The following is a 10,000-nucleotide window of genomic DNA, read 5'->3' as shown; positions in this document are numbered from 1 at the left end:
GCCTCAGCTGGGGAGGCAAATACAGGAAGGTTTTTGTTCTTGGGTATTTTGTATGATCACTGCCTCTTGGAAGTATAGTGTTTACACTTTGTTACACTTTGTTTTGTAAAAAAAAGCAAACATAGTCAACATAGTGTTACCCAGGACTGTAAATGTCAGCCAGTGTACCAAATGATCAGCAATATAATCATGACTGATGTAGCAGGGGCACTCAAAACAGAAGGCATTTGGGTCTGGTTGTAAAGGGCCTTGGTGGTTAAGTTAAAAGAGCCCAAATACCAGTTCATCTTAAAACACTGAAAACAAAAATTGCCTTTCTGCAAGAAACACACTAGCAAGCCACTGATCTCAACAAACTTTAAAAAAGAGGTGTAGGACAAATCCTAACACTTAACATTTAACTCAAAGGTGAGAGACACGGCAATATTCACAAAAAAAATCACCAAAAAAAACCCTCTAAGTTCTCGATCTCTCTAAAAAAGTTCTAGATCTCAGACCCCCAAGGTAGATTCATTGTTGCATCCATCCTGTTTCTTCATACCCCATTACTCTTGTAAACGTGTACACACCTAATTGAGACGATGTGGATTTCACTACTAAGCTTATATTACAATTACCCAATTTAAACACACATAGTTTGATCTTTAGTGATTAGATCTGTGTATTGGCCCCTACCTGGACCGTTCAGGGCACGCATCCTCACGCCCTTTCTATATTGGCTCAAACTCAAACTCATGTCACACACTGGCTGTATTCATCCCTGGCATTGTTCTATGCACATTAGAAGGAGTTTTTTTTATTGCTCTCATGTCCACTACTCTTATTCTAGATTAGACTACTGTTTATTAGATAAAGAATGTTAAATACAGAATGTTGAATATTCAGCCAGCATAGGCTCAGATCATGCTACCCATATACTAGATTTGTTATTTTCCCTTAACCTCCCCAACCCCCACCTTGGAGACTCAATACTGCACTATGAGTCAATGAAAGCTTTTGCACCTTCTTATCTCAAGGTGCAATGCCCAGTTGATGAATTTATACTGAATAACAGATTTGCAACATTAGAAAAGTTTGGCTTTAGGCTAAAATTCATGGATTCGCTTATCATATGCCTCGCCCAAAGCTTCAGTGACCACACATAATCCACATTTGCAAGTCTTTGTGAATTCCTTCACTCACAGGAGGCAGAAGACAAGTGTGCTACTCAAGCCCACTGATCTTTCCCATAGCTGTAGACCCTCTTGCATTAAAGTTACAATCAACCGCATTCTGTTTATGGCATTCACAGAACAGGAACAGAGCATAAAGTCAGTCTGTATGCTGATGATTTGCTATTATACATATCAGACCCCATTTTCCAAATCCAGTTCTTATTGGAAACGTTGCAAATGTTTGGAGGGTTTTCGGAATACAGACTGAATCTCTCCAGAAGTGAGTGCTTCCCCCTTAACCATCTGGCTCTACAACTAAGAGATGCAGATTTACCTTTTCACGCTGCCAAGTATATAGAAATTAATATCACGCATACCCTGTCTACTCCGTTTAAAGAACATTTCATACCTCTAGTTAAAAAGACTAAAGTCAACCTTCAGAAATGGAGCATTCTCCATCTGTCCCTTTCAAGCAAACGAATCTGCTGCCGAGATTCTTATATCTATCCTAGTGTCTCTCTGTCTTTCTTTTTCCAGAAAGTAGACAAAATAATAATCATTGTTGTGGAATGACAAGATTCGTAAGGAATTTCTTCTGAGGCAGAAAATCCAGGAAAGACTTACCGTGCCCCATCTTGGCACTACATACAGAACCCAGAGGTGGACTGGAGCAGATTGGAATTGCATTCTTACAGTGCCTCTCCCATTCTAGCATTAGTTACAACAAAACTACCTCTTGCTACTTCACAATACACCACATATCCAGTCAGCTCTTTCTCAAGATTTGGGCATAATTCAGACAATTTGTATCTATCTGTAATAATCACGTTTCTTAATGCTAAACATGGCTCCGTCTTTATGGATTTGCAGAAAGTGGGTCTCCGCAGACTCAAAGTCCCTTACAAAGATGAGACTTTTGCCAGTTTCAATTTCTTGTCTACCAAATATGATCTTGCAATCTCCCACTTATTCAACTATTTAGAAATTCAACATGTCATTAGAATGCAGAGCACAACATTCTCAGATTTACCACCAAAATCTGTAATAGATGCCATTTTACACACTCCAGTGCACTTAAAGGGCACAGTACAATGGCTCTTAAAGACACATCACTAGATAAAATGAAATCCAAATGGTTAGAAGAACTTGGAGTGGAGACACCAGATTAGACATGGCAACGTGCCCTGTTTAGAATCAATGGGTCAACACGCAGTGCTCATTTGGGGTTAATCCAATTTAAGACTGTTAATTGTATTTACTACTGTAAGAAGAAGTTGACTAAAATATATTCAAATATGGATTAAATGTGCAATAGATGTCACCATGACAAGGCCAACTTAGTTGAGCTTAGTTGTCCTAAGCTTATGGACCTTTGGCTCCTAGTATATAAAACTTTGTCTGAGGCACTTAAAATGGAACTTTACTAGCTTGTTAAACTGGAAACTAATAGTCCCACCAAAAGCATGATATTGGAGGAAAGACCTGATGCTTTTTCTCAAATTAAATAATCTCTCAGAGGGTCAGTTAAACATTTTTGGGGGGTGGGGGAGATTTAGAAGCCAATATTGTCATATTTTGAAGAATTATCCATCCTTCCTCCGAATTAAATGAAGCTCAATCGTATTAGGCTGAACCCTAAAAAGTAACACCACATTCAAGGTTGCTCAGACAGTCTGTATTTATTACAGCCGCATGCTATTTATTTACTTTATTGTTACTATTTTTACTTACTTTGCTCATTTTTACTTTAATTTACTTTGCAAATGACTTTTTTTACTTACTTTGTAACACTTTGTGTCTGTGTTGTATTCTTGCTTTCATTTAAGACGTCCATATTTGCTGGCTTCTCTCTTTATGCCCTTAGCACACATTCCTGAACTCCTGTCTCTTTTCTGGCGACTTCCTAATGGGAAGCGACCAAAGGTGGAACTACACGCTGAGAGAAGAGAAGAGTCCGGCATGCTGGACAGGGGTGAGATAAAGGGTCCTTTAAGGGGGAGTTTGGCTCGCTCTGCACTTGGCCTGCTCCGTGCACTCTGTGGACTTAAGACTCCAAAAGCAGCACATTCTCCTCCACATGGGAGGAATATTTAACACCACTTTTGTGTGTTTCATTATTGTAATGCATTTTAATTATCCTAATGCACATGTAACATACTACATGAATTACTAGGCTATCCATAGTCTCTCTCTCTCTCTCTCTCTCTCTCTCTCTCTCTCTCTCTCTCTCTCTCTCTCTCTCCTTTCTTTCTCTCTCTCTCTTCCTTGCTCACTCATGGTGATGAGCACAGACCAAACTACAGAATACTTTATGAAAGCATTGTGTGTGTGTGTGTGTGTGTGTGTGTGTGCATGTGCATTACAATTGTAATTAGGTCACTCATAAAAGTATCTATAGACACATACATGTCTTGTGCAGAGTAGAGGTGCTGCAGTCAGTTAGTTTCCTATGAAGTCCAGTAGCAGAGCCAAAATAAGTGGGCGTCAGTTACCTGTGGAGTCCAGCAGCAGCACCAGAACAGCTGGGTGTCAGTTCATACCATCAGAAAATACAGAATCACTGAAAATGACTAAAGCGTGACTATAAACGGAGAGAAAACACACACGCACATATTATGACCCCATTATGACACACAGTGTTAGAGACTGTGTTGAAGAGTGTATATAACACAGGTTTAGTGTGCTCTGCCCAGTCACTATTAAAGGCCTGAATATCTGCACCTCACACTGTCTTCACATTAAAGAGCCATGTGGGGAGGGGTCATCTCATTCCAGAGCTCCTTCTGCAGTGTGCTAATGTATTTAACAGAATGTGATCCAGCCAGAACATTTAAATGCCTGCAGACCACACACACACACACACACACACACACACACACACACACAAAGACACACATGTGCGCTCTAATCCTTCACTCTAAATGGATCCTGCCATGACTCCATCTCATATTGGCATGCATGGGTTTGCGTGTGTGCAACGTTGGTGAGGTGTTGATCATTCAGAGATTACAGAGATGAGGGAGCAGTGGAATCAGAGCAGCTGTTGCTGTGTGATTGTGTCCTCGCCCTGAGCCACATGACCTCATTAATCTAACCGTCGCTGTTATTACTTTATAACAGGTGGGAGCTACATTGGAGCAGTCCTGAGGCCGCACAGATGAGCACTACCACATCACAAGAGAAACTGGACTACAAAAAGAAGAGACCCAGCAATGAGCATCAGGTTGAGCTGTATAGAGCTCTTTTTATACAAGTATACAAGTTTTTCACTTTAACTCTAATGCTACACTATGACTTAGGGTGAAGGCATTCACATGCACACACACACACACATACACACACACACACACACGCACGGATGTATGTGAAATTGTGTGGTGTCAATGCTGTAAAAAAAAACTATATAAATATATTTGCCTTACCTTCACACATACCCTTTTGCAAAGACACAAGGAAAAAGGTTGTTTTTTAAACTCAGAAAGCTGCCAGTAACTACCCATTGAGCTTACGCACATACGCACAGAGAGAAAGAAATACCACAGAAGCGTTAATGAGAAAGAAAATGTCAAACGCAAAATGTCTGTGTACGCATGTGTGTGTTTGTGTGTGGGCGTGTGTGTGCATTCACGTGTTTGTGTGTGTGTGTGAATGCAGAAATGCATGTGCATGCATGTGTGTGTTTGTGTGTGGACGTGTGTGTGCATTCATGCGTTCGTGTGTGCGTGTATGCGGAAATGCATGTGCATGCATGTGTGCGTGTGTGTGTGTGTGTGTGCATGCATGTGAATGCCTTCACCCTAAGTCATAGTTTAGCATTAGAGTTAAAGTGAAAAAGTGACTTCCGGCCTACTACATGCTCTCTGGAAAAGCAGAGAATGACAGCTTGCTACTAAAGTCCATTTTCTTCCACACTAAACAGAGCTATTACAGCACATTACTGATCACACATACACATTTCACCAATCACTCCTATGCAAGTAGAAGACACCCTTTGTGTGCGCGTGCGTGTGTGTGTGTATACACGTGTGCATCTGTGCACATACTAGGCTCAGTCCCTCCTACAGCTTATCATTTTCCAGATCTCTGATGAATTCTGGCAGTTATAATTGTGTTTAAAAATAAAAGTGCAGTTTAATTAGGTTCATAAAACATTGTCTAATCACACTCACTCCAAAAAAAAAAGCTGCCACTCAGCAGCTTGGCGGGAAAGCCCTCCGGAGAGATTCTTCCGGATCTGCACCCACTCCGAGAGCAAGGGGAGCTTTCACGGGCAGTTTTTGTCCTGTCTGAACTGGACCGGACTTGGTTGCCATGGAGAATTTAGGGGATGAGGAACATCCTATTCAGAACTCAGAGATTACCCTTAATGCATTGCAGGGGCACGCAGCATGCCTGAGGGACACCCTGCCAAACATCAATCAATTATTCATCCGTTCCTCATTCTGTCTTCCTCCATACACCCCATGCGGTCTGGCTCATCATACATAGTTTAAACTGCACAAAGGGGGGTGTGTGTGTTCGCTACAGACTGGTGAGTGTGTGTGTGGGGGGGGGTGTATGTGTGTGTGTGTGTGTGTTTGCGTGGGCCTTCTGTGGTCTAGTAAAGTCATTCACAAATTCAATTAGTCAGAGCAAGAGAAGAGCAGAAATACACTGTTTCAAGAAAAAGAGACAAGACGGATACAATACTGAACAATCTGTTCGACTCCGTAGGTAAACTGCACTGCTCAGCTACAGAGAATATTTTTAAGAAATGTGTTTTGAAAATGAAGTAATACTATAAGAACTTAGAACACATATACACACACATACACAAACACACACTCACACAAAATCACACACATGCGTACACACAAAGAGCATGTTTAAACACTGGGGTAGTCTGTCTGTATTTGAATATTCATGAGCACCTGCTTTTACTTGGTTGAGAGTTACATCCAAAGACTTACATCCAAGATTACCCACTGCATGTGTGTCTGTGTATTTGGCTGCAAATATGTGTGTGTGTGTGTGTGTGTGTGTGTGTGTGTGTGTGTGTGTGTGTGTGTGTGTGTGTGTGTGTGTGTGTGTGTGTCTCACTGGGGGGTGGGGGGTGGGGTGCTAGCTAAACATGCAGCTGCCACATCAGATGTTTATAATGACATGCTAATGGTGTTAGTGTAGTGAAGGATAATAGTTGATGGGTTTGGTTGTGAGTTTAGTGTGTGAGGGAGGGGAGTGTTTGTGTGTGTGTGTGTGTATGTGTGTGTGTGTGCAAGTATGTGCGCGCTTGTGTGTGCTATGCTAGTTAATGGCTGATGGCTTGACAGAGCGTTTGTCTGTTCATCTATGTGTGTGTGTGTGTGTGTGTGTGTGTGTGTGTGTGTGTGTGTGTGTGTTTGTGTGTGTGTGTTTGCAATGCTAGGTAATGGGTTATGGCTTGATAGAGCACATATCTGTGACGTACGGTGTCACAAAACACAACACCATGCAAAAGTAATAATGTAATACAACGACGCACAATTTACTGAGCATGAATAACAACACAGTGCAAAGCAGTTGCTCAGGAAGAATAACAGCACAATACAATCTACTGAGCAGAAGCAATCACACAATACAGCCTAGAATAACAACTATCACGGCACAGCCCCCTCCTCCTAGACATGTCTGTGTGATCTTGTGTGTGTGTGTGTGTGTGTGTGTGTGTGTGTGTGTGTGTGTGTGTGTGTGTGTGCGCGCATGGCCACACCCCTCCCTTTTTAGTTGGTTATGTGTTACACCTGTCCCTTCCTGTGGTAGTCATTCCTTGTCAGTGTTTAACACTGTGTTATGGCAGTTTTATGCTATATTCAGCTGCCTTCTTGTGTTCAGAGTGTGTTATTTGCTAGCTATGTTTTAACCCTGTGTTGTGCTTCGTGTTTTACGTTTGTTCTTTGTTACATGTCAAAGTAAACATCTGTTTGTTTGGTTTTTTTTAACGACAGAAACCGAATCTCTGTCTCTCTGTCGGAGAGATTTATAAGGTTGGTTATGACATCTCTAGCCAGCATGGAGCTGGAGGGGAATACCCTCTTTCATCTTAATGAATGAATGAAGGTTTACAGGACTGGAGGTTATGAGAGTGTTGACCTTACTGATACTGTAACTTAACTCTATTACTGCATGCTTCTGTCCTACAAACAGACGTACTGTTACTGTCACTGATCTCTTCCTGCTGTAGAGATGGAGACATGGTTACTCTCACCATTACTGCTACTGCTTGGAGTAACCGGTGAGTAAAGAGTAACAAAAACAATTTTTACACAAGTGCTGTTACTCCAGGGAGAACCTGCCTGAATAGGATGGTGAACTTATTTAAAATATACTTGTTTAAAAGAGGTTTGGAGGTCTGGTTAAGAGTTAGCAACTGCATGTACAGAAAAGCATGTGAGCTGTTATACCCACAGATATGCACATTGAATGTGTATAGTGTGTATAATGTTCTTTAAAAGTACTTATATTTAGAGTGAATAGTCTGTTCTTTTTTTTCCTTTGGTGGACTCAATGCTGTTCTTTTCTTGTGTTTTATTACTGCACCATGTACTTTAATGAACACTCTTTTTCCAAGATATGGTATCTTCTAAACAAAAAAGCATTTTCTCACCTGTACTGTACTATCTTAACTGCTGTATCTTTTTAACTGACACTGCACACTCTCAAATTGTTAAACACGCTCTGCCCATAAAACACTGCCCAGCACACCTTGGTAACACATACTACCTAACCTACACTGCCCAACACAGAGCCCACTATCTCAAACACACTCGCAACACTTATCCCCACAAACACTGACTTTGCAGGGCCTAACACACACTCGTACAGCTCTGCATGTCTGGGTTCTTGCACGCATGCATGTTGGGATAATCACCAGATGCTCACCCACATTTGTGCCCTTATATATGACATGTGTGTTTATTAGTGTGTTTGTGTTGAATAGATAAGCTGTGAGAATAACAACACAACACGACACAGTATACTCACAACAGCACAACACACCAAACCGCCTTATAGCAGGTCTAATTTCTCTGGTCCAATCAGCTGCCTCGGTGCCTCAGATTGGGCGTTTACCTGGGTTGTATCTTCAGACTCCTCAGAATTGGCGTAACATCATAATCGCCACATCGTTTCCCAACGTGACGTTATCAACAGCACTATAAAGGATTACAGAAAACAGATGAACTCTTGAAGAATAAACCTGAGTGCCAAATGAGAGCATTTACCCCAGTAGATTAAGGCAGGCTTTCTATAGAATACTGCTTCAATTACTATGCACAGGTTAGGGTTTCCCCTGCACAGGTTAGGGTTTCCCCTGACTTACCACAACTAGTTCGGCTGATTCCAGAACCCCTCATGATATGATTTGCGCACGCTAAAGCAGAGGTAACACTACACCCCGCAGTGGTTGGGTTCTTTGGGACTTGAGTTTGGAACCTTTTTAAAGTCCTGTGTGTAGAACTGAATAGCTGTGTTAAATGAGATTGCAAGCATTGAACGCTGAAAGATTCATTCAGGTGTAGGACACTCCTAACCTTCCACTAATGAACATTTGAACTTCTCACCCATCGACTGGCTTCCATGTTATTGACCGGCTTCTGGACTATTGATCATTAAAGCCCTTGAGATGTGTTCATGGAGCAAGCACTGGAAGCATCGGGTGGTGAACACATTCTCGAGCACATTTTCATTCCTCTGCACCATCTCTATGAAGCAAGACTTGGGGACAGTTGCTGCAATACATCCCTGTCTCACTGTGGTAGGAGTAAAATAACTCACTGCATGATTACAGCAAGACTCACTATCTACATATCTTACAGAGTCGCATCATTATACCCATCACTATGAAAGTGACTGCGCTCTGTCACTGAAATGTTCGTGTCATTACAGTTCAGTACCGCGAGATTCAGGCCACTGCAGTTTATGTCTCTGGGACTCACTACAGCAGCATGTGGTGCACAGTTACAGAGGGAGAGTTAAATTACTGGTGTGTCAGGTGTCTTTTCTAGTGATTTGTTGTCAGTCTTTTAATGCAGTCGTTTACAGTTCCTTTTTGTTTTGAAGGCTTTTTTGTATTCTGCCTTGCCTTCACACTTAGTGGTATTTAAGGGTCACTGAGTCATTCAGTCATAAACGTCCCTCTTTCTGCTGCTGAAACTCTCCACTGTTGCTTCGGCAGTATGCTTGGGCACTTCGACCTGCTACAAAGGGAAGCACATTCCAGAAGGAGGCATTTGGTCAGCTCTGTGCACTTAAGATGCCTCTGTACACCACGGAACTCCTGTTGTTGCTGTTGGCAGTCGTATCAACATTAAAGACTGATGAGCCGGTTCATCTGCCAGCCATGCATGCCCAGGCTGTGACACCATCCTCTGCTAGCTTCTGCAGAGGAAAAAAAAGATAGCAGTCTACAAGCTACTTTAATGTTACAGTAACTATATATATATATATATATATATATATACACACACACACACACACACACACACACACACACACACACACACACACACACACACACCCCTAAATGGCACACCTGCAGTTAGCCACAGGAAGGACCACGAGAAATCAGTCAGTTCTCCTGAGTCATGTTTAAACAGTCATGATGTGCTCTGGTGTCTGTAATAAAACAGTAGTTCTTTCAGGAAACAGATGCTGCAGTGTTCAGCCAGGCTTTGATTACTTAGTCAGTGATCCTTGGGGAACTAGTTCACAATAACAGCAATGGCACACTCTCCACAGGAAAGGATGGGTTCTGGGTCTTGGAAATTTACTACGCTTACAAAGTTTATCTCCAACTCTGCTCCCGGACATCTAGCACCCTGCAGAGCATG

At 41.9% G+C, this 10,000-nt stretch overlaps 1 long non-coding RNA gene across 1 annotated transcript in view; it reads left to right on the top strand.

The window, feature by feature from the left end:
• Positions 1-5,779: 5,779 nt before the first annotated feature.
• Positions 5,780-10,000, top strand: part of LOC118242497 — a 4,446-nt gene continuing 225 nt past the window's right edge. The window contains exons 1-2 of the long non-coding RNA XR_004776875.1: positions 5,780-5,867; positions 7,317-7,404. This is a non-coding gene — a long non-coding RNA (uncharacterized LOC118242497). The remainder of the gene's footprint in view (positions 5,868-7,316; positions 7,405-10,000) is intronic.

This window comes from Electrophorus electricus, chromosome 15, assembly GCF_013358815.1.
Source record: "Electrophorus electricus isolate fEleEle1 chromosome 15, fEleEle1.pri, whole genome shotgun sequence".
NCBI lineage: Eukaryota > Metazoa > Chordata > Actinopteri > Gymnotiformes > Gymnotidae > Electrophorus > Electrophorus electricus.
This window is presented reverse-complemented; position numbering and strand designations above follow the sequence as displayed.